The sequence below is a fragment of the Corvus moneduloides genome, chromosome 33 (assembly GCF_009650955.1).
Source record: "Corvus moneduloides isolate bCorMon1 chromosome 33, bCorMon1.pri, whole genome shotgun sequence".
NCBI classification, from domain to species: domain Eukaryota; kingdom Metazoa; phylum Chordata; class Aves; order Passeriformes; family Corvidae; genus Corvus; species Corvus moneduloides.
This window is the reverse complement of record NC_045508.1, coordinates 844,233-868,405: the sequence shown is the minus strand read 5'-3', so window position 1 is coordinate 868,405 and position 24,173 is coordinate 844,233. Positions and strand designations below refer to the sequence as shown.

General features: G+C 55.1%; 2 long non-coding RNA genes across 3 annotated transcripts; one reads left to right on the top strand and one right to left on the bottom strand.

Moving 5' to 3' along the window:
• Nucleotides 1-9,665: 9,665 nt before the first annotated feature.
• LOC116437179 lies at nucleotides 9,666-13,207 on the bottom strand. 2 transcript variants are annotated; one of them, XR_004237196.1, is made up of 3 exons: nucleotides 10,937-10,968; nucleotides 10,016-10,094; nucleotides 9,666-9,830 (listed from the first exon to the last, which is right to left on the bottom strand). It is a non-coding gene; the product is annotated as an uncharacterized LOC116437179 (long non-coding RNA). The 2 variants fall into 2 exon arrangements; XR_004237195.1 differs by lacking the exon at nucleotides 10,937-10,968 and adding an exon at nucleotides 13,102-13,207 and having other exon boundaries at nucleotides 9,667-9,830.
• Nucleotides 13,208-21,710: 8,503 nt separating this feature from the next.
• Nucleotides 21,711-23,351, top strand: LOC116437178. Its single transcript, XR_004237194.1, has 3 exons — nucleotides 21,711-22,073; nucleotides 22,925-23,003; nucleotides 23,190-23,351. It is a non-coding gene; the product is annotated as an uncharacterized LOC116437178 (long non-coding RNA).
• The last annotated feature ends 822 nt before the right edge of the window (nucleotides 23,352-24,173 follow it).

The following is a 24,173-nucleotide window of genomic DNA, read 5'->3' as shown; positions in this document are numbered from 1 at the left end:
TTTAAATTTTCGTATTGATTTCTTTTAGCTTTCTTTCTTCATTCTTTTATCTTTTATTCTTTCTATTAATTTCTTTTTGTTGCTTTCTGTCTTCCTTCTTTCTCTTTTTGCTTTCTTTCTTTTCTTCTTTTGTTTTATTCTTGTGTCTTTCTTTCTGTTCATTTTTTATTTCTTCCTTGCTTCTTTCTCTCTTCTTTTTTTTTCTTTTTCTTTTATTTTCCTGCTGGTTTCATGTTATGTACACTTGCTTTCTTTGTTTGTTTCTTTCTTCTTTTCTTTTTTCTTCACTTTTTTCATTTTCTTGTTAATTTTTCTTGTTTTTCTTTCTTCCTTTCTTTCCTCGTTTCTTTCTTTCATTTTTATTATCTTTTTGCTTGCTTTCTTCATTTTTTAATGATTTTTCTTTCTTTTTATTTTAATTTTTTTCTTGTTGCTTTCTTCTTTCTTTTTTTCATTTTTCTTGTTGGTTTCATGTTATTGAGTATTTTTCTTTCTTTCTTATTTTTCTTCACTTTTTTCCTTTTCTTGTTGATTTCTTTTAGCTTTCTTTCTTTCTTCATTCTTTAATCTTTTTTCTTTCTTATTCCTGTTTTTTTGTTGTTGCTTTCTGTCTTTCTTCTTTCTTTCTTTTTTGCTCTTTTTCTTTCTATTTTTCTTTCTTTTTATCTTGTGTATATATTTCTAGGGTTTTTTCTTTCCTTCTTTTTTTTTTGTTTGTTTTCTTGTTGCTGTCTTCTTTCTTTTGTTTGTTTTTTTTTCATTTTTCTTGTTCATTTCACGTTATTGAGTCTTTTCTTTTTTTCTCCTCTTCTTTTTCATTTTCTTGTTGATTTCTGTCTTTTCATTTCCTTCCTTTCTTCCTTTCCTGCTTTCTTGCTTTCATTTTTATATCTTTTTGCTTTCTTTTCCTGTTTCTGTTTCTTGTTGCTTTCTTTGTTTCTTCCTTTCTTTTTCTTCTCTTTTTGATTTTGTTAATTTCTGTCTTTGATTTTCTTTTTTCTTTTATTCTTTCTTTCTTTCTTTCACCTTTTTGCTTTTTCTTTTTCTCTTTCTTGTTTCTTTCCTTCTTCTTTTCTTTTATTTTGATTTCTTTTTCCTTTTTTCTTTTCTTATTGCTTTTTGTCTTCTTTCTTTTCATTTATTTTCATTCTTCGTTTTTAAAAATTTTTTCTTTCTTTTTTTCTTTTTTTTTTATTTTCTGTTGCTTTCTTTTTTTTTTTTGAATTTTTGTTCTTGGTTTCACCTTATTGAGTCTTTTTTTCATCTTTTATATTTCTTTGCTTTGTTCATTTTCTTGTTGATTTCTTTCAGTTTTCTTTCTTTCTCTCCTTCTTCATTTTAAAACTTTTTTCTTTTGCTTTTTTGTTTTTTTTTTGTTGCTTTCTCTCTTTCTTCTTTCTTCTTTTTTTGCTTTCTTCCTTTTTTTACTTTTTTCCTTGTGCCATTCTTTCTGTTATTTTTTTTCTTTCTTCCGTGTTTCTGTCTTTCTTTTTTCCTTTTTCCTGTTGGTTCACGTTACTGAGTCTCTCTTTCTTTCTTTTTTTGCTCTCTTTCTTTTTTATTTATTTTTCTTGTGTCTTTCTTTTTATTCCCTTTTTTTTCTTCCTTGTTTCATTCTTTCTTCTTTTTTTTCAGTTTTTTTTTTCCTGATATATTCTTGTTGGTTTCATGTTATTTAGTCTTTCTTTCTTTCTTTCTTCTTTTCTTTTTTCTTAACTTTTTTCATTTTCTTGTTGATTTATGTCTTTTGATTTTCTTAGTTTCTTTCCTTCCTTTCCTTCATTTTTATTATCTTTTTGCTTGGTTGATTTCTTCATTATTTATGTTTTTTTCTTTAGATTCTTTCTCTTTTTTTTTTCTTGTTGCTTTCTTCTTTCCTCCTTTTTCCCCAATTTTCTTGGTTTCATGTTATTGAGTCTTCTTGCTTGCTTTTTTCCTTTTTCTTGTTCTCTTCATGTTATTGAATCCTTTTTTTCTTTTGTCATTTTAAAATCATTTTTCTCCCTTTTTTCTGCTTTTTGTTGCTTTCTTTCTTCTTTTTCTCTTTTATTTTTTCCTGTGTCTTTCTGTTATTTTTTTTATTTCTATGTTGTTTCTTTCTTTCTTCTTCTTTTTTTTTTCTTTTATTTTCTTGTTGGTTTCATGCTATTTAGTCTTGCTTTCTTTATTTTTCTTTTCTTTTTCATCACTTTCATTTTCTTGTTTATATCTGTCTTAATTGTCTTCCATTCTACTTTTCTTTCTTTCTTTCATTTTTATTATATTTTGCTTGCTTGGTTTCTTCATTATTTAATGTTTTTTCTTTCTTTTTTTTTTTTTTTATTTTTTTCTTGTTGCTTTCTTTCTTTGTTTCTTTCTTCTATTCTACTTTTCTTCCTCCATTCCTTATTGCTTGCTTGCTTGCTTGCTTGCTTCCTTCCTTCCTTCCCTCCCTCACAAGCCGCTTCTCACCCCATTGAAGGGGTGCAAAGCAGCAGGATCCCCTCCCAAATGGGCTTCCTTGCACCCTTCCAATATCTGGGGACATCACCTCAGCCGCCCAAATTGCGGGGGCTTTACGGCACCTTCCCCAAATTCACTGCAACCTCCCAGAAGCTACTTAGAGGCCCCAAAATTGTCAAAAAGCAGCAGGAGCCTCCCTAAAAGCAGCTCCTGGTTTTCCTCCCTGAAGTGCCCCACTCCAAGTGTTCAAACCACCCCATCCCTCACAAAATTCATCCCACCTCAATGATGCCACCCCCATCCCATCCCATCCCATCCCATTCCATCCCATCCCATCCCATCCCATCCCACCCCATCTCATCCCATCCCATCCCATCCCATCCCATCCCATCCCATTCCATCCCATCCCATCCCATCCCATCCCACCCCATCTCATCCCATCCCACCCCATCTCATCCCATCCCATCCCATCCCATCCCATCCCATCCCATCCCACCCCACCCCTCCTGGACACCAATTCCCCTTCTGTGCTTCCTGACTCCCCACAGCCGGGCCTTGGGGCTGACAGATCGAGCCATTTGGGGCTGCCATCGACACATTGGGGCTGGCATTGAGTTTATTGGAGGCACCTGCTCAATCCCTCCATCCCAAATGGGAGCTTGGAACCTCTCCTGAGCCCTTGCTGTGCCCATGGGCTCACCTCAAGTCCCAAAATGAGAGCCAGGGCCCCACAGCCCATTCAGAACCTCTCAACATTGCCAGAAACAGCAGCATCCTTCCCAAAATGGGCTCCCCGGCTCCCTGACAATAGGTCCCCCTTCCAAGCACCAGAGCCCCCCTCTCAGAACCCCTCCCGAAGCATTGGGGGGACCCCAAAACTGCCTCAGGAACGGGACATACCCTGACATCCCTTCAGGAATGTGGGATAGCCCAGAACCCACTGAGCAACGGGGTCCCCCCGGCCTCATCATGCGCAGCCTTCAGCTGTCTCAGGCAGAGCCCATCCCGCCCTCAGCAGCCCCAGCCCAGCCCAGCCCAGCCCTCGTGGGCAGGAAGCCCCAATGGCCGAGCCGGCCTGGGACACTTGCAGGGATGCGGGGGCAGCCGCAGCTTCTGGGGCCAGCCTGTGCCAGGCCCTGAGCGCCCTGCCAGGGAACCATTGCTGCCCCACATCCCATCTCAGCCTGCCCTCGGGCAGCGGGAAGCCGTTCCCTGGGGCCCGGCCCCGCAGGCCCTTGGCAAGAGTCTCTCTCAGCCAGCAATTGCTGCTCCTCCCTGCTGCGGGGCCCAAGCTGCAAGTTGATTTTCTGCCGCTGGCCCCGGCCCAGCCCCGAGCCAGGGCCAGCACCTTGCCCTGCAGCTCTGCGGGCGCTGCCTTTGTGCGGCCGCAGCGCAGCGGCCGCAGCTCGGAGCTGCCCTTTGTGTCCCCGCCGGCAGCTGGCAGAGCTGGCGGGGCCAGGGCCGGGCCAGCCCCGGCCTTCCCGGCTCTGGGACACAGCGGCGGCAGCCCCAGCCTTCCAGCCCTGCACACGCTCCCACACAAGCCTCCAGAGCCGCGGCCACGCAACGCAACTGACCGGCCGCTGACCCCCCAGCCTGGCCTGATGGCCATTCCTCTGCCCACACCTCGGCCAAGCTCCCCTTGGCCACCTCCTGAGCCACAGTGCCACAGACAAGTGGCACATACAGCTACAGAGCTCTGCCCAGAGCTGGCAGGGAACGTTCATTCAACAGAAAAACCACCAAGAAAAAGAGAACTGCCCCCAGCAGAGCTGTTCCCTCCTGCAGTAGTTACACCTGCACACCCACAGCGCCTGAGACTGCAAGCAATGAGCATTCCCTGGGCACATGTGCAGCCCAAGCAGCTCGAGGACAGCCTTGCAGCAGGACTGCTCTCAGCTGAGCCAAAAAGGCCCCTCTGGCAGCTGCAGGGCCATTGCAAAGGGCAAGGGCCAGAGCCTGGGCCCACGGGGGAGGAAAGGGCTCTGAATTCCCCTGCCCTGGCACAGAAACCCTGTTCCCAGGGTGCTTCCCACACCTGCAGGACTGCAGAAAGCTGAGAGGCAGCTCTGGCTTTTCCACTTTCCATGTCCTAGAGCTGCCTGGCAGAAGAAATGGAGGGACAGCTCTGGTGGCACAATCTCTCCCGGCCCAGGGCACAGCGCTGGGAAGGTCTTTCCGTGCTGAGGCTTTGCTGCGGCCAAGGAAAGCTCCTGGCTCAGGGTCACCTTTCCTGCTGGGCCGGACCCCCCGAGTGGCCCAGCAGCAGCAGCAGAGAATTCCAGCACAGCCCTGGCACGGGCAGGGCGGCCCTGGGCGGGCTGCGGGAGCCAGCAGTGCCTGAGCTCAGAGCAGCTGAGCCCGGGGGCTCTTGGCCAAGGCCGAGGCCGAGTGGGCATTTCTCAGGTCGCAGGGCGGCCTGGAAAGGTGCTGGGGGGGATAATTCACCCCCCAGTGCGGTCCCAGTGGCTCCCAGGATTTCCATGTCCGTGGTCCCAGTGCTGCTCCCAGCCCTGATCTGTGGGGATGGAATGTCCCGCTCCCTTCCCGGGGCAGGCTCACACCTGAGCCAGGTGTGCAGGGCAGGACCTTGCCCTGAGCCCAAGCCCTGTCCCCCTGCAGGATCTGCTTCCCACCGGCCTCTTCCTCCTGTCGCCCCAAGCCCAGCTCGGTGCTGAACGACGGGTGCTGGGGTGGGGTCATCCCCCGGCAGGGGCTGCGCACCCCCTCTGCCCCCTCCCCAAATTCCCTCCCGGGGCAGCAGGGGCTGGCTCAGGAGCACTGTGGGCAGGGACAAGGGGGTGACACCGGGATGGGGGGGTCACACACGCTCTGGGGGGACACACACGGCCCCTGGTGACTCCCCTCACTTTCTCCTGCAGTGCCAGGAGGATGAACCCAGACGTGCGTAGACACCTAACCAGCTGTTTTGCCGTCATGGGAGTCCCCAAAACGATCAAAACAGATAACGGACCCGCATATGTCAGCAAGACACTCCAGACATTTCTGCAGACATGGAACATCGCCCACCCGATGGGCATCCCACATTCTCCTACGGGCCAAGCTGTCGTTGAAAGAGCTAACGGGACTATTAAGAGATACCTTGCCAAATTCAAAGACATAGCTGACCCAAAGGAAAGAGTAGCAAAAGCCCTCTTTGTGCTCAATCACTTGTGTATATTTGGAGATGAAAAGGAGCCCCCTGCAATAAAACATCGGGAGGGGGCCACGGCAGAAAAAAGGGGAACCGGGAGTTTTGTTACTTACAGGGATATGGCCACGGGTTTGTGGCAAGGCCCTGCTGAAATTCTATATTTTGGTCCAGGTTATGTCTGTGTGCTTGCCCCCACAGGTCCTCAGTGGATACCCAGCCGTTGGGTGAAACCGGTACCAGGCAAAGCTGGAGCTTCAGCGAATCAGACCATCCGACCAGGTTCTACTATGCCTGCATCTAGCCATTGACTCCCTCCTCGCACCTTTGAGAGGGATCCTGCCGAGTAGACTTGCTCAGTTCCAGTCTCTTGAGGATGCTACTCACCTTCTAGAAGGACTAGAGCAGTACTACCCGGGGGGACTCCAAAACCAGAGCTGTTGTCAGTGCGGGAGGGTGGGACATAGCACGTGGGTACTGATTTGGTGCGCTGGGTGTAGCAAGAGCTGGTGGGTTCACCAAGCACAGTTAACAGGAGGCCTATGGTGTCTCACATGTGATGCCGAGTGGAATCGACATACTCTGCAAAGGGCATTGCAAGAAGAGACAGGCCTGCCTGGCTTTCAAGGCTTAACCTTATATGAGTCAGCAGAGCAACAGGTTATAGCAGAGTTTTGTTGGCGGGTTAGCCACGAAGTGCACCGCATCCACCTGCAGTTCCAATCCGCAGTGATAACCAAAGCCTGCCGAGATGGTATCAAAATACCACGACAGTGGATGGTGCGAACCTCTGATTGGGAATATATGTGTAATCGCTTTAGGGCTTGCAGTATTGCCAGTAGATGCTTACACTCACATCGCAATAGATCATCGCAAGAACATGTGGGTCACGTGGGCTAATCAGATAGGCCAAGAGTCCTTTTGCTTATCGCTGGCTACACCTTCTGATCCTTTCCATACCTGCCTTATTGGGGTTCCATTAGCAGATGCCAGTAGCCTTAAAAACTACACCTCGGAATATCAGGAGCCAGAAGCTGCGCTCTCGGCTTTCTGTACCGTGACAACTGGTCGTGTAGTGCTCAAAATCTGCGAGACTCTTCAAATCAAACAGAATCCTTTAGCTGCCCAAGCGCAAAGGATCGCCCGAGGCCTTAATACATCCGTGCTCGAGCCGCAAGAGCTAGATCTCTTAGGCTCCCAGCCTGGTCCCTATTGCCTTGTGTTTGGGCACGGTGGGTTTCCAGGCAACAATACGTGGATGTCCTGGCGGCCCTGGCGGCCAATCAATGAAAGCACATGGCTACGCCCGAGCACTTCATGGTATTCCAACAGCACAGCCTACTGTAATGATTCCATATGGCCTGCGGAAAGCCATGAGAAACCTAGAGCACTCCCTGTAGGTATCTTTCTTATCTGTGGTGATCGGGCATGGCCAGGGGTACCGTCTAAACCACTGGGAGGGCCCTGCTATTTTGGGAAGTTAACGTTGTTTGCCCCTAGCATCCAACAGCTCCTAAACATCACGCACAAACATCACAAACAATCACAACGAAGTATTCGTCAGTTAGGCCCTGATTGCAAAGACAATGTAGAATTATGGGAACGCCCTGCTGTCTTTTTTGCTTCCCTCCTAGCCCCAGGAACCGCATCAGCACACGCCCTCACCCAACTTAAAAAACTTGCATGCTGGGTAGGCAAACAAGCAAATACCACTTCTATTGTATTAGGCGAACTCACTACAGATGTAGATAGTTTGCGTCACGCTTTGCTGCAAGATCGTGCAGCCATTGACTTCTTGCTCTTAGCTCAGGGCCATGGCTGCCAAGAATTTGAAGGAATGTGTTGCTTTAACTTGTCAGATCACAGCTCATCAATACATTCCCAGTTGCAATGGCTTAATGAACATACTAAGAAACTCACCGTACAGACTAGTGTAATAGCTGGTTACAGGGAATTTTTGGGAACTTAGGAGGCTGGGCCTTTGGACTCATAAAAGAAGGGTTTAGATGGCTATGCATTATACTCCTGCTCTTACTTGCTGCTCGCATAATATTCTCTTGCCTAGTTAAGCGCATAGAGCAAGTGACACATGGCATTTTGCTCACTCAAATTAATAGAAACGGGGGAATTACAGAGAATTGGTTACGTGACCGAGGACGCGTAGACCCTTTGCAGCTTACAGAGCATGATTTAGCAGAATATCGCACTCATCTTGTATAATAGCTGAGCTACGTGAGAAAGGATGCATGGACTCTGCAGCTGACCAAGGCCTTATGCTGATACAGCGGGGACATGCTGGCCTTGGTGAGCAGTACAGTTAACAATAGAAAGCTTATGGCCGGGGCATGGGAAAAAGAGGAACTTAGGCATGGGAAAGAGGAACTTGCTGACCACAAAGGTAGAACTAGAGGGAGGGGTCGGCGGCAGTGCCGTAAACCACTCAGCTTGCGCCTTTTGCAATATGCATAAGCCTCATTAGTCACACTATATCTGTAATCCATGACTGATCAATAAACAGAAGCTTGTTGATCACTCATATTGAGCGTCCGGGCTGTCCCTCCGTCGCGACAGAACCCCAACATGCAGCCCACGACCGTCGTCAGCATCTTGGGGGTGGGGTCTGGTGGCAGCTTTGGGGTCTGGGGGAGAGGCCCTAAAACCCCCTCCCAGCCCCACAGCCACTCCTGGACCCCTCAAACCACCCCACAGCTCCTGGCCAAGAACCCCCCCAACCACTCCCTGCATCATAAATGACCCCAAGAACCACAAAAATTCTCTCTAAGACACACGGCCCAGCCAAGATCACTAAAACTCTCTCAGAGACCATCCCAAAAAGCCCCTCCAAGCACCACAAATGCCCTCAAGAGCCACAAAAGCCCCTCCCAGTCTCCCAAGGAGCCCCCAGACCCCCTCCCACCCCCCATGGCACCAACCAGGACCGGCTGGGGGACAGGAACATCCACAGCCAGGAGCAGCTCAGGCACTTCAGCAGTGATTTGGGCACTGTGCGGGGGCACACCCCAAAGGGGGAGACCCAGGCCAGGGACTGGGACAGACAACCGGAATTCCTGGAGAACAGATGGGCTCAGGTGGACACGTTCTGCCAGCACAACTACGAGATTGTGGGCCCAATCTGCCTGGCTTCATGGCCCCACAACACTCAGATCCTCCCGAATATTCCCCTGAACTCCAAATTCACCCCCAAATTCTGGTAAAATGGTGATGCTTTAGATCTCTTCGTTTAATTTCTTTATTTTTACCCCAATTTTTGCTGTTTCAATGGGATTAGCATAGAAATTACTTAGGCTGCAGAAGATCTCCAAGATCATCCAGGGTTGCTTGATACCACCAGAAAAAACAATTGGACAGAGCAGATTAAAATTTTTAGGGTGTAAAGTTAAAAAATCAGCTCTTCCCAATGAATTTCCAATGTTGATCTGAGTCCCGATGGATGTTCCTGGCCCTGCGTTCACCCAGGTGCCTACAGGGATCCAGGAGAACGTGGAGAGCACCAGCCAGGGGTCTTCCCAACACAGATCACAGGGAATGTGGGTCACCAGGGCTCTTCCAAAAGTGGGTCCTCTGATGGGGGATGAAGTTGGAGCAGAGGACAAAGCTCTTCCTGCACTCGGGGCACTCGCAGGGCTTCCCTTAGCGGTGCCTCCGTTGGTGTCGGGTCAAGTTAGAGCTCCTGGAGAAGCTCTTCCCACACTGGGGACACTTGTAGGGCCTCTCCCTGGTGTGGATGCGCCGGTGGGTGACGAGGTTGGAGTTTTGCTTGAAGCCCTTCCTGCATTTGGGGCAGCAGAAGGGCCTCTCCTCTGTGTGAATCCACTGGTGCTTGAGGAAATTGGAGCTGGTGTGAAACCTCTTTCCACACTCAGGACACTCGTAGGGCCTCTCCCCAGTGTGGATCCTCTGGTGGTCGATCAGGTGGGAGCTCCACCTGAAGCTCTTCCCTTGTGGGAAGACTTGTGGGGCTTCTCCCCACTGTGAAGCTGCTCATGAACAACCCGGTCTGACCTCTGGCTGGATCTCTGGCCGCCATCCCAGCACAGGATGGGTCTTTCCTCCTCAGAGCACTCTGAGCTGCGTTTGCAGCCCCTCCTCCTGCAGGATCTCCGGGGCTTTTCCTCCCCGTTGGATTCCTGCGCTGTGGAGCCGCTCAAAACGGCCTCTCCCACCAGGTTCTGCTGTGGGGATTTGTCCTCCCTGGGCTCCGTCCTCAGCTCCTTGTCTGGGGAGGAAGGACAAGGAGAGGATGGGATTTGCCTCCATGCCACAGGGAAGGGGAAGGAGATCCCCCCAGTCCGTCCCCGGCAGGACGGCGTCGGCAGCGGGGTTGTCCTGCAGCCGGGGGCGATGCTGGGCTGGGAGATGGAGCAGGAGAGAGGGGGAAAGGGGCACTGACTTCCTCCTCACCTGCCTGGGGCTCCCGGGGCATCTTCCTCTTCGTCACAGCTTCCTCCCCCATCTGGCCAAGGGTTGGGAATGGGAAATCCTGGTTTGGGGAGAACAAGGGATGAGCACATTGAGTTTACATGTTCCTCTGCCAAGTCCTTGTTAAGAAGTCACTGGTCACTGTGTGTCAATAAAACTCTGCTCTGAAAAAGCCTCTCAGGAGTTCCCCCTCTCTGGCCTCTCCGTTTTGGGGTTCTGGGGCTCCCCCCTGTCCTGGCTGCTGGGGGTCCCTCTTTTATTGGGAGTCCTCCTCTCTACTTGGTCTCCACCCTCCCCAGGCTGCTGGGAGTCCAGGAATCCAAAAGCTCCCCCCTTTGGTCTCCCCACTTAGGGATGCTGGGGGTTATGGGGTCCCCAGGTCCCTTCTCCCCTTATTCTCTGCTTCGGGGTGCAGGGGGTCCAAGGAGTCCCCCCTCCCCCTCTCCAGGCTGTTGAAGGTCCCGCGAATGGCGGCGCTCCCCCCTCTCTGGGCTCCCCACTTTGGGGCCCTGGGGGTCACAGGGGTTCGCTCCTCCAGACTGCCGGGGCTCCCCTGCTCCCGGTACTGCCCCTCTCTGCTCGTCCCACTCTGGGGTTCCCGAGGTTCCTCCTCTGGCTTTCCCAGGGGGTCCTGCAGCCCCCTGGCTCCAGGCTGGAGGCGGCTCTGCCTGACCCACCAGCATGGGGAGGACCTCACATCCCACCACCCCCCACTGGGGCTCTGCCAGCAGCCACCACAGGGACCCCCCAAAAACACCTCCTGGGGACCCCCCAGTATCCCCCCAAAGGGCACCTATGGCTCAGCTTTGGAGTCCTGCAAGATCCAAACATCCCCCCCGCAAAAAAAAACACCGGCCCAGGGACTCCCCAGGATATTTGGGCCAAGCTCCTCCTCTCCATCACCTGTGGGATGGGGGGGTCGATGCTCCTTGGGGTGAGGGGCCTGCAAATTCTGGGACCACTGGACCCACGAGCTTCCTCCTCTTCCTCCACCTTCTTCTCATCTTCCTCCATCCATCCTCCTCCTTCTCCTCCCTAATCCCACCTCCTGCTCCTCCTCTCTCCATCCTTTCTCCTGCTCCTTCTTCCCCCCTTCTTCTGTTCCATCCCTCCTCCCCTGTTCCCCCAAACCCCTCGCACCCCACGGGAGGAACGGGAATGGAGCCAGGACAGGTTGGGATGGGCAGTTCAGGGCTCTGGGCTGCTCCCACCCCCTGGGGTAACCTGGCCAAGGGAAAAGATGCAAAACTGGTGGGTGGAGATAAAAACTTGGTGTTGTGGTCACCCTGGGTGGGGACTTCCACCCCTCTGGTCTCATGTCAGGATGGAGAGGGGAGCGGGGAATGCAGAGACTGATGGGAGATCCCAAGGGATTTTAGGGGCAGGATGAGGGCTGCTGTGAGTCCTTGTTGGGGGAGGTCAGCCTGGAGACCCCAGAGTGTTCCCAGGGCCCTGGGATGGAGAGTTGTCACCATCTTCTGCTTCAGGTGGTGGTTCTGGGGGGACCTGGGCTCCTTGGGGCTCTTCCTGCAGCCAAGAACTTGTAGGAACCCTCCTCCAGGTGGCTCCTACAGGTGTTCCAGGGGCTTGGGGCTCACGGTGAAGCCCTTCCCAGAGTCTGGGCATCCATAGGGGCTCCCCAGTGTGGATCTCCTGGTGCCTGCTGAGGTTGGGGCTCCTACCAAAGCTTTTCCTGCAATCCTGGCCCCTGTAGGATCTCTCTCCTCTGAGATGGGACCTCTGGGTAAAGCTTGGGCAGACACAGGACTTCTCCCCCACTTGGATCCTGTGCTGGGAGATCAGCTCTGTGCTCCGGCAAAAGCTCTTCCCACAGAAGATCAGTCCCCTGCCATGATGGCAACTTTGGGGTTCCCCACACCCCTCCCACTCATCTGGAGGTCCCACCCCCCATCTTTCCCCTCTTCCACCCTTTTGCCAACATCCCCCAATCCTCATCCACCAACCGACCCCACTAAGGCGAAGGATCCCACTCCCTTTTTCCTCCCTCTCCCCCCAACCCCCTCTTTTCTCATCTTCCCCCAAAGCCTCCGTGTCCCACGCACTTGGTTTGGGGCTCTCAGTCCCCTCTCCCACTCAGTTTGAGGAGTCCGACACCTTTTCACGGCTCACCCACTCCTTCCAAAGGGTCCCCCCTTTTCCCCCCCTCCCCTCACCCCAGAGCTCCTCGCCCGCGGCCGGGGGGGCTCCCAGCACCACCAGTGCCACCAGTGCGGCCCCAGCTGCCCCCACACGCCCCATGCCCAGCGCCGGGCGGTGCCCACAGCCCCAAAGCAGCCGCGCTGTGCCCTGGGGGGTCCCCAGAGCGGCCCCGCCCCGCACGGCACTGGGAGCACCAGTCCGGACCAGTGCGGAGCGCGGGCGGGCGGCATCAGCCGTGCCCGGGCAGGGCCGGGCCCCGCGGGGCTCCCGCCCGCACTCGGCCCCCGCCGGGACAGCGCGGGGGGGCCCGGCCTGGCCGCCCCCACCTCCCCCTCCCCAAATTCCGCTCCGGGGGGCGCTGGGGGCGGGGGGAGCTCAGGTGGGGCCAGAGCTGCCGGAGCCACGTGTCCCCCGCTGCCAGCACCACCCCCTCAGGATTAGGGGTGCCCCAAAACTCCCTCAGAGCTGCCGGATACCCCGCAGGCCCCTGAGGAGTGGGGTCCCCCCGGCCTCATCATCCCCAACCTTCGGCTGCCTCATCCCAGGCCCCATCCTGCCCATCCCCCTCCGCCACACTTCATCCCACACCCCAATCCACATCCCACCCTTCCCAGGCCCCATCCCGCCCCATCCCATTTCTCCCGGCAGCCGCCACCGGGACCCCCAAAACCCCGCGTGCCGGGGGCTCCCCAATATCCCCCAAGGGGCATTTGCGACTCACATTAGAGCCCTGCGAGATCCAAACATCCGCCTCCCCCCCCGCCCCACCAAACCCCCCTTCCCCCAGGAACCAACAAAGATATTTGGGGCTCGGTGCTGGAGTCCTCCAAGCTCCAAAAATCCCCTCTCCCGAAACAACCCCATGCACCGCCCAAGATATTTGGGGCGAGCTGCCCCTCCCCGGTGACCTGCGGGATGGGGGGAGCGCTGCTCCCAGAGCCGAAAGCTGCGGACACAGAGAGCGATGGATGCACGTGGAGGCTCCTCTTCCTGCCTCCTCTGTCCCGCCTCTTCCTCCCGCCCCTCCCCCTTTATCCCTCCTCTTCCTCCCGCTCCTGCTCCTCCATCCGTCCTCCGTCCAGCAGTTCCGCTGCCGCCCTCAAACCTCGGGCTGGACCGTGGGGTCTGGGACACAGCCCCGTGCTGGGGGGCGGAGCCGCTGCTGGGGCCATCGCTGTGTCCGGGGCATCCTTTGTGCCCCTCGGGCAGCTCCAGGCTCCCGAGGGCTCCCCGAGGGTTTCTGTGGCTGTCCCTGCTCCCCAAATCGGTCGCGTTTAATGCCCAAGCGCGGCAGCCCCGTGCCCTGTGGCAGCAGCCGGTGCCGGGACACAGCCCCGGGAGCTGCGCTAATGCCCGGCCGTGCCCAGGAGGGACTGAGGGGAGGGGACTTCATAAGGATCCCCCCTCTGCGCCCCTGGCTGCGCACGGAAAGGTTCTTTAGTGCATGGGAGCGATTTTCCGGGTTTCTGCGCTCCGCGGGGTCGCGGCAGCGGGAGCCGCGGGGCCCGGCCCGTGGGGGCGGCCGGGCTGGAAAAGTGCACGGGGCCCCAGCGCGGTGCCCGAGGGCTGAGCGGAGCTGACGGGAACAACCCCGGAACCCCCCGGTGCCCGAGGGCTGAGCGGAGCTGACGGGAACAAGCCCCCGAACCCCCCGGTGCCCGAGGGCTGAGCGGAGCTGACGGGAACAACCCCGGAACCCCCCGGTGCCCGAGGGCTGAGCGGAGCTGACCCCGCGCTGTTGCCCCGACGCTCCCTCGGTGCAGCTCTTTCAGCCGCTGCGCAGCCGCCACTCCCCGTGCAGTTCTTCTAGAATTTATTATTCCATTCTCCTTCTTTTATTGCATTCGCACCTCCCATCCCACGCCCTCCGCGTGGCTCGAGAGGGACTCAAGCAGGGCAGGAGCCGGGGCTGCCCCGAGGGAGCTCTCCCGACACGAACATTGCCGGGTTCTTTCTACGGGAATTGCGGGGAATGTTTCCATTCATGGCTACAAAGCAGAGTCGGGGCAGCAGCGCGGGGTCTCGGCCGCTCCGTGTCACCGAAAGAGCCGCAGCGAGGGACGGGCGGGGCGCGGCTCGGATCGAGCCCTCCAGCTGCGCGAAGAGCGGCGACCCCGCGGGACCGCGCCGGGGCCGGGCGGCGGCGGCAGCCGGAGCCGGGAAAGCGGCTTGGAGCGGCGGAGACGAGCGGGGTGTTCCCGTCAGCTCCGCTCAGCCCTCGGGCACCGGGGGGTTCCGGGGTTGTTCCCGTCAGCTCCGCTCAGCCCTCGGGCACCGGGGGGTTCCGGGGTTGTTCCCGTCAGCTCCGCTCAGCCCTCGGGCACCGGGGGGTTCCGGGGGTTGTTCCCGTCAGCTCCGCTCAGCCCTCGGGCACCGGGGGGTTCCGGGGTTGTTCCCGTCAGCTCCGCTCAGCCCTCGGGCTCCGCGCTGGGGCCCCGCGCACTTTTCCAGCCCGGCCGCCCCCACGGGCCGGGCCCCGCGGCTCCCGCTGCCGCCGCCTCGACCCCGCGGAGCCCAGAAATCCTGGAAAATCGCTCCCATGCTCTAAAGAACCTTTTCGTGCGCAGCCAGGGGCGCAGAGAGGGGACGGAGCTTCCAGCCCCGCCAGCCGCAGCTCCGATCCCTTGGGCCGTGACGCCGGGGACAGGTGTCCGTCGGCGATCGGGGTCTGTCTGTCAGCTTTTGCAATCCAGATTCCAATTGTGACAAATGAGTGAATAATAAATGGTGTCTTTCGCATCTATGATTTTCACATTTAGAAGTGATGATGTACTATGTAGAAATAGCGTTACGGTAAAATGTAGTTAAGTAGAAACGAGATTCAGGTAAATTGTAACTTCGGAATAGTTGTAATACGCTAAGAAATGTATTAATAAACACATGGTAATATATGTCTTTTGAGCTGAGAAACTACAGAGCCAGGAGCCGAGATATCTTAGAGAAACAAAGAAGATAAACCGCATGCATGCCAGGAAGATTGTTACCTCATCAGAACTCACACCGCCCAAGGGAACTGGCAGCTGCCAATGAGGCTGGAGACTGCGGAGGCACCGGAGCGGGGTGCCTGCCTTCAGTTCTGAAGCGATCCCGAGCACCGAGGGGGTGTCCTGCTGGCGGAAGGGGCAGAGACCGGAGAGGGGGGAAAGTTGAGTGAAGTGGAAATGACTTTCTGGGCTTAATGAATATGCAACAGTTTAAGAGAGTCCTTAAGTCCACAGTAAAATGAATGGAGGGCGCCTCTGGCAATATTGCCAAGCGCCCCAGCGCTGTGATTTGCCTTTGTTCTACTAATAAATGTTCAATATTAGATTGCTAAAAACCTTAGCTTTTGTATTCATTTTCTCCAGAGAGAGAATAAAGAGAGTGAAGAGAGAGTAAAGAGAGAGAAAAGAGAGAATAAAGAGAGAAAGAGAGAGAAAAGAGAGAGTAAAGAGAGAGTGGAAAAGAGAGAGACGATAAGGAGAAAGAGAACAGAGTGAGAGTAAAGAGAGAGAATAAAGACAGAGAGAGTAAAGACAAACATTGCTGCTAAAGAACGTCCGTGCAGTGCCAGACGCCTTCGCACACCGGCCCCAGTGTCCGTGCTCGGGGCTTCATTTACCAAGATATGAATATCGATCTCATATCGATATCCAGCTGAGACAGACAAAAGCTCTCTGACAGTTTAGAGTTAGAAAGTGAATGTTTTATTGGCGCCCCACAGCGGCGTGGAACAGCTTCCTAATGCGCAGTGTCCAGGTATGAACGGTTACAGAGTTCATTTATCCACAAAAGTGATGAATATCCAAAATACAAATACATATTTATAACAGTGACCCCTCCCATTCTCCGCTTCGTATGGAAATGAGCTTTAATGTCATTAAGCATGCCTAGTGCGTGCTCTGAATTGAGTCGCTGCTCTCGAATTGGGTCGGTGGTCCCAGATCGATGAAGTAAGCTCATCTCCCTCACTTGGACCTTTTTTGCCTTTCTGAACTTTAACAATCTTAATTACTTTAGTGACCTCCACATTTCCTCTTGAGTGACTTTTGAATAGGTTCCCACAGAGGGAGGAAATTGGTAATTGTCCTTGTTCCCTACACCAACTGATCAATATTTCTGTTCCTCGTTCTAAGCACGGCTAAACAAACATACAAATGACAGATCATCAATTATTTAGTAATCAATTACTAACATCTTAAAAACCATTTCAAATCTAGCTCTCCTAACTATTTTAATTAACTCTAGTCCAGCTCAAATTAATTAATTTCAACACAACTAGCCTATAACTAAAACCTTTATGTTTCTTTTAAATCTATGTTTCAGGGTGTCACCATGGCCACGGGGCTGCCCCAGGGCAGAAATCCCCTGCGGAGGTACCGGGACCGGCTGTGTGAGATGGGACGCCAAACACACCGGCTTTAGTCTCTTTGGGATGATGAAACGTGATTTTTAATCTCTTTGGACAGAAAACTACTTGTGATGGCATCAGTCTGTTGTACACGGCGTTCAAAAGGCATAATAAATACTAAAAAGGAATAATGATAAATACCTGTGGTTCAAAAGGCATAAAGAAGTAGTTTGGCACAACATATCTACTGACAGAAGATTTAATAAAAGAAAAACTATACTGTAATAAAATCTTTCTTCTGCATTTTCATCAGAGGTTGTTCTTGGGTTTTTAAACTTAAATTTCTTGTTTCCTCTGATCTGCTTTGTTTTGCAACCATTGAAGCTAAAATGAGCAACATCAGGACCAAATCAACAGTTGGGTGCAAAGCCTCAGAATGAATGTGGAACTAATGGAGGATTCACGTGCTTTACACACGTGTGTGCACAGGTGCAGAAAAGCATCGCTCCTTTTGGAGGCTGCATTACAGCACACGGGTGGTAAAATCAGATTTACTCTTGGTTTCACAGGCTTCCCGTGCATCACTTATCAAGGATCTCCTCAAGCCCAGTGAGTGATCGAGGACAGATCAAGGGTGGTTCTGGATAATCTATTTTCACTCAAATTTTCCAACCTCTTACACTGGTTTGAAGTGCCAGTGTCCATTGTTTGAGCCACCACAGTGGAAAGGAGCAGCACAGCTGAACAGAGAAAGCGACTTTTGCCCTCAGACCAGAGCAAGCAGGAAGGCACACAGCTTGCACACATGAAGGTCTCTTGTCCATTCCAAGAAAAAGGCATCCACCAAAAGCAAAGATTTGTTGAATTCAGTGTATCAATACAGTGATTTCAGGGAAACAGTTGAAAGGAATGTGATGAATGTGTCTTTGTAAACAGACCGTGTGAATCTGCTGGTAGGCGGGGCCAGGGACTTGTAGGTAGGGAAGCGACAGAAGAAACTATCAGCTCGAGAGTCCTCCTGATGCAGAGTGAAGTAGAATCTGCAACCAGAATCAGCATCCATTGAGCACCTCGCACCCAGCATCAGCCCTGGATCCCCCCAGCCCCCTCACCCAGCTCTGGAACCACCAGCCCTCAGCTCCCAGGCCTGGACCCCCAGCACCCATTCATCCGTCTGTGCCCCCCAGATTTGTTCTGCAGCCCCCCCGTGAGAGTGGGGGCTGGAGGCCGAGTGCTGGTGCCCCTCTGCCTGCAGCAGATCCAGCGGTGAGGGGAGTTTGGGGGGTCCCTCAGCATTTGGGCTCCCCCGGGATTTGGGGTGAACCCCCCGGGCCCCCCAGGATCTCCCTGAACACGCTGACGCTGCCCGTGCGCAGCGAGAAGGTTCGTACCCGGCACGGGGTCCCCAGCTCTGTCACCGGCATCGCCCAGGTACCCCAAAACCTCCCGGGAATCCCCAACACCCCCCCGGGGAACCTCAACCTCTCCTGGGACCACGAAAATATCCCCAGGACCCTCCAAAAACTCCCCAGGACCGCAAAGCCCCATGCAGACCCCCCAAAACCCTCTCAGGACACCAAAATTCCCACGGGACCTCCCAACACCCCCCGGACCCCCTTGAGAAGGTTTATACCTGGCACGGGGTCCCCATCTCAATCACTGGCAGGGACCCCAAAACAGCCTTGGGACCTCCAAATATTCCCCCTGTGATCACCCAAACCCCCGCTTTGGGATCCCTGAAAACCCCCCTCGGGAACCCCAAAAAACCACCGGGACCCCAAAAACCCCCGGGACCCACAAAACCCCCCCAGGAGCCTCTCGCGAATGTTCACACCCAGCACAGGGTCCCCATCGCCATCATCGGCACCACCCAGGTACCCCCAAACCCTGCCGGGACCCCCAAACCCTGCCGGGGCCCCCAAACCCCGCCGGGACCCCCAACCCCCCCCCCCCCCCCCCCCCCCAGGGCTCTGCTGCCGGAATCAACGGGAGTGGTGTTGTCCTTTTAACGGGAGTTATAGTGGGGACCGACTTTACCGGGGGCTCTTAAAGCGGCGGTGGTAGAGGGAACCCCAAAAATTCACCCTGGGGAGCAAAACATCCCCTACAGGGGCTTGTAGTGGGGGCCCCCTAAAAATGTCACTTAAAGCCGTCATTATCCCCCCTTAAAAGGGGTTTGTGGGGCTGCGGTCCCACAAACACCCTAAAATGGGGAGGAAAAAACACCCCTGTAGTGGTGGGATCCCCCCAAAAAAAACCTTACAAAGAGGAAAACTCCTCTTCAAAGGGGCCTGAAGACCCTTAAAGGCCCTCAAAGAGGGACAAGATCCCTCCTCTGCTGGGGCCTCTCCGAGCCGGGACCTCTCCCGTTTGCTGCACTCGATGGAGCCCCGAACGACGACGGGTCCTGGGCTGAGCCCCCCACTCAGCCGGGGGTGGGGAGGGAACGGGGAGGGCTGGGACGGGGTTTGGGGGTGCTGGGCTTAACTGGGGGACCCCACTGGAAGCCCTTTGCCGCTGTCCCACCTGCCCGGATCCCCCCTCTCGCACCCCTTTGCCGTTGTTGCCCCAAAGCTCCGCTGCCCCAGCTCGCTCTGGGGTGACCCAGCCCTTTCCCATCGTGGCCCGGCCCGGCCCCGCTGCCCCGAGAGCTCCCGGGCCGCGGCCGCAGGCACGGAGCAAGGGCAGCAGGAGGAGGAGGCGGGACAGAGGAGGAGGAAGAGGAGGCACGGCGGGAAGAAGGAGGAGCCGGAGCAGGCGGAGGAGGCTCCAGGTGCGGGCAGCGCTCCCTGGATCCGCAGCCGCTCGGGCCGGGAGCATCGCCCGCCCTGCATCCCGCAGGTGCCCGGGGAGGGGGAGCTCGGCCCAAACATGCCGGGCGGTGTTTTTGGACGGGGGAGGGATATTTGGAGCTCGCAGGGAATCGATTTGGGGCTCGCTGTTTGATGCTGTGTGTCGGGGCGGGCGGCGCGATGTTTGGAGCTTGCGGGACTCCAAAGGCGAGCCGCAGATGCCCCTCGGGCGGATATCGGGGGGTCCCGGGAGGTGTTTTTGGGGGTGGCGGTGGCGGCAGAGCCCCGGCGGGGGCGGGGGGATGCGGGTCCCCCCGCGGTGGGGGTTGGGCTTCCCGGGCCGGGCCCTCCGAGCTGTGCCGGGGCCCCGTGGGGACGGCGCGGGGCCGGCGGGGGCGGGGGGACCCCGGTTTTGGGGAGCCCCGGGAGAGGCGCGGCTTCCCTAAGCGGGACCCCGGAGAGAGGAGAGCCCCAGGAGCCCAAAGCGGGGAGCCCGAGAGGGGGGACCCCTGGGATTGGCGGGACCCCGGCGGGGGGGTCTGGGGGCTGCAGGGGCGGCACGGCCGGGAAAGGGGCTCGGGGGTGCCGGGGCTGGAAAGGGGCTCGGGGGTGCCGGGGCTGGAAAGGGGCTCGGGGGTGCCGGGGCCGGGACGGGCTGCTCCCAGTATGAGCCCAGTTCCCCTCCCCCCCAAGTGGTTCCAGTTTCCTCATCAGTCCCAGTATGAGCCCAGTCAGTCCCAGTATGATCCTGGTCACTTCCCCTCACTCCCTGCAGAATCCCTGTTGCTCCCAGTATGAACCCAGTCACTCCCAGTCACTCCCCATTATGATGCAATTTGCCCCCAGCACAGTCTCAGTTGCTCCCAGTACTTCCCACTTTTGTCCAATGTGTTCCCAGTTCTCCCAGTTGCCCCAGCATAGTCCCAGTAACTCCCAGTATGATGCCAGTCTCTCCCAGCAGGGCCCCCGTCACTCACACTTGCTCCCAGTTGCCCCCAGCATGGTCCCAGTTCTCCCCAGCACATTCCCAGTCACACCCAGTGTGGTCCCAGTCACCACCTGCATGGTCTCAGACACTCCCAGTATATCCCAGTTGCCCTGACCATTCTCATGGTCATTCCCAGGCACTCCCAGTTAGCATGGATCAGTTGCCCCCAGATTTATCCCAGTCACTGCCAGTACATCCCATTTGTCACCAGCATGCATCCTATCATTCCCAGTTCCTCCCAGTGCATCCCCAGTAGGATCTCAGCATGGGCCTGGTCGCTCCCAGTAACCCCCATTGACACCCACTATAATCCCAGCAAGGCCCCAGTCACTCCCAGTGTGATGCCAGTGGCCCCCAGGGTGTTCCCAGTTGCTCCCTGTCAATGCCAGCATGAGCCCAGGAGCCTCCAGTATGATCCCTGTGACTCCCCGTCTCTCCCAGTATATCCCAGTCACCCCCAGCATGCTCCCAGTCACTCCCACTTCTTCCCAGCTGCTTTCAGCACAATTCCAGTTGCTCACAGCTACTCCCAGTCAATCCCAGTATGATTCCAGTCACCTTCAGTATGATCCCAGTCTCACCCAGCATGGATCCACTGTGATTCCAGTATGATCCCAGTTGCCCCCAGCATAGTTCCAGTTGTTCCCAGTTCCTCCCAGTATGATCCCAGTGTCCCCTAGAATAGTCCCAGTCATGCCCAGTTGCTCCCAGCATAGATCAAGTTGCTCCCAGGTGCCCCCAGCATGGTCCCATTTCCCCCCAGCATGATCCCAGCTGCTCCCAGTGTGGTTCCAGTCACCCCCAGTATGGTTACAGACACTCCCAGTATATCCCAGTTGCCTCAGCATGCTTATAGTCATTCCCAGGCACTCCCAGTTGCCCCAGTAAGGTTCCAGTTACCGCAGAATGATCCCAGTCTTTCCCAGTTACTTCCAGGGTCCTCCAGCATGATCCCTGTTTCTGGCAGTTTCCCAAAGTGTGGTCCCAGTTGCTCCCAGTATGATCCCAGTTGTGGTCTCAGTCCCCTCAGCATGGTTCCAGTACCTGCCAGTTGATCCCAGTTGCTCCCAATGTGTCCACATTTTCCTCCCAACATGGGCCCAGCAGTTCCCAGTAACCCCCAGTCAGGTTCCATTCACACCTGCTGTAATCCCAGTGGCTCCCAGGATGATCCCAGTAGGACCCATACTCACTTCCAGTATGGTTCCAGTCACTTCTCAGTATGGTCCCAGTTGCCCCAAATGTGATCCCAACTGCTCCCTCTCAATGCCAGTATGATCCCAGTTGCACCCAATCACTCCCAGCATGGTTACAGTCACCCCCAGTATGACCCCAGTCACTCCCAGGTACTCCCAGTATTATTCCACTCATGCCCTGAGTCACTCCCAGTGTGGGCCCAGTTGCTCCCAGTATGAATCCAGTCACTCCAAGTTACTCCAAATACGATCCCATTTGCTCCCAGCATGGTCTCTGTTGTTCCCAGTCACCTCCAGTATGGTTCCAGTCATGTCCAGCACCTTTCCAGTCCCTCCCAGTCTGATTCCAGTATGATCACAGTCCCTCTCAGATACTCCCAGTATGATCCCAGTCAGTTCCAGTAGGATCCCAGTATGACCCCAGCATGGGCACAGCTGCTCCCATTATCTTCCAGTGTGGTTCCAGTTGAACCCAGTTGCCCCCAGTTCAGACCCAGTCACTCCCCACATGAGGTTGAGCGCTCCCTGAATTCGCAGCCCCCCACCCGTGGGATCATCGCCCCCCATCCCGCAGGTGCCCGGGGAGGGGGAGCTCGGCCCAGATATCCTGGGGGGATTCCCTGGGTTGGCTTTTTTTGGGGGGGGATGTTTGGAGAATGAAGAACTCCAAAGCTGAGCAGAAAATGCCCCTTGTGAGGACATTGGGGGTCCCCAGGAGGTGTTTCTGGGGGTCCCGGTGGCGGTGCCAGCAGAGCCCTGGCAGCGGGCAGGGGGATGTGGGGTCCGCCCCGTGGTGGGGGTTGGGTCTGCCCGGGTCAGGCACGGCCACCTCCAGCCCGGAGCCAGGGGGCTGCGGGACCCCTTGGGAGAGCCGGAGGGGGAACCTCGGGACCCCCAGAGTGGGACGAGCAGAGAGGGGCAGTACCGGGAGCAGGGGAGCCCCGGCAGTCTGGAGGAGCGAACCCCTGTGACCCCCAGGGCCCCAAAGTGGGGAGCCCAGAGAGGGGGGAGCGCCGCCATTCGCGGGACCCTCAACAGCCTGGAGAGGGGGAGGGGGGACTCCTTGGACCCCCTGCACCCCGAAGCAGAGAATAAGGGGAGAAGGGACCTGGGGATCCCATAACCCCCAGCATCCCTAAGTGGGGAGACCAAAGGGGGGAGCTTTTGGATTCCTGGACTCCCAGCAGCCTGGGGAGGGTGGAGGCCAAGTAGAGAGGAGGACCCCAATACAAGCGTGATCCCCAGCAGCTGGGACAGGGGGGAACCCCCAAACACCAAAGGGGAGAGACCAGAGAGGGGGAACTCCTGAGAGGCTTTTTCAGAGCAGAGTTTTATTGACACACAGTGACCAGTGACTTCTAGAGATGGACTTGGGCAGAGGGACCTTAAACTCAACGTGCTCATTCCTTGTTCTCCCCAAACCAGGATTTCCCATTCCCAACCCTTGGCCAGATGGAGGAAGAGGCTGTGAGGAAGAGGAAGGAGCCCCGGGAGCCCCAGGCAGGTGGGGAGGAAGTCAGTGCCCCTTTCCCCCTCTCTCCTGCTCCATCTCCCAGCCCAGCATCGCCCCCGGCTGCAGGACAACCCCGCTGCCGACGCCGTCCTGCCGGGGACGGACTGGGGGGATCTCCTTCCCCTTCCCTGTGACACAGAGGCAAATCCCATCCTCTCCTTGTCCTTCCTCCCCCAGACAAGGAGCTGAGGATGGAGCCCAGGGAGGACAAATCCCCGTGGCAGAACCTGGTGGAAGAGGCCATTTTGAGCGGCTCCACGGCGCAGGAATCCAATGGGGAGGAAAAGCCCCAGAGATCCCACAGGAGGAAGGGCTGCAAATGCAGCCCAGGGTGCTTTGAGGAGGGAAGACCCATCCTGTGCTGGGAAGGGGCCGGAGATCCAGCCAGAGGTCAGACCTGGTGGTTCATGAGCAGCTTCACAATGGGGAGAAGCCCCACACGTGTGGGGAATGTGGGAAGAGCTTCAGGTACAGCGCTTGCCTGATCTGCCACCAAATGATCCACACCGGGGAGAGGCCCTACAAGTGTGGGGAATGTGGGAAGAGCTTCAGCCAGAGCTCCCACCTGATTGTCCACCAGAGGATCCACACTGGGGAACGTCCCTATGAGTCACCCTCGTCACCCACCGGCGCATCCACACCGGGGAGAGGCCCTACGAGTGTCCCCAGTGTGGGAAGAGCTTCTCCAGGAGCTCTAACTTGACCCGACACCAACAGAGGCACCGCTAAGGGAAGCCCTGCGAGTGCCCCGAGTGCGGGAAGAGCTTTGTCCTCTGCTCCAACTCCATCCCCCATCAGAGGACCCACTTTTGGAAGAGCCCTGGTGACCCACATTCCCTGTGATCCAGGTTGGGAAGACCCCTGGCTGGTGCTCTCCACGTTCTCCTGGATCCCCGTAGGCACCTGGGTGAACGCAGGGGCAGAACATCCATCGGGACTCAGATCAACATTGGAAATTCATTGGGAAGAGCTGTTTTTTTACATTTACACCCTAAAAATTTCATCTACTCTGTCCAATTGTTTCTTCTGGTGAAATCAAGCAACGCTGGATGATCTTGGAGGTCTTTTCCAACCTAAGTAATTTCCATGTTTATCCTGTTAAAACAATCAAAATTGGAGTAAAAATAATGAAATTAAATAAAGAGATCTAAAGCTCCACCA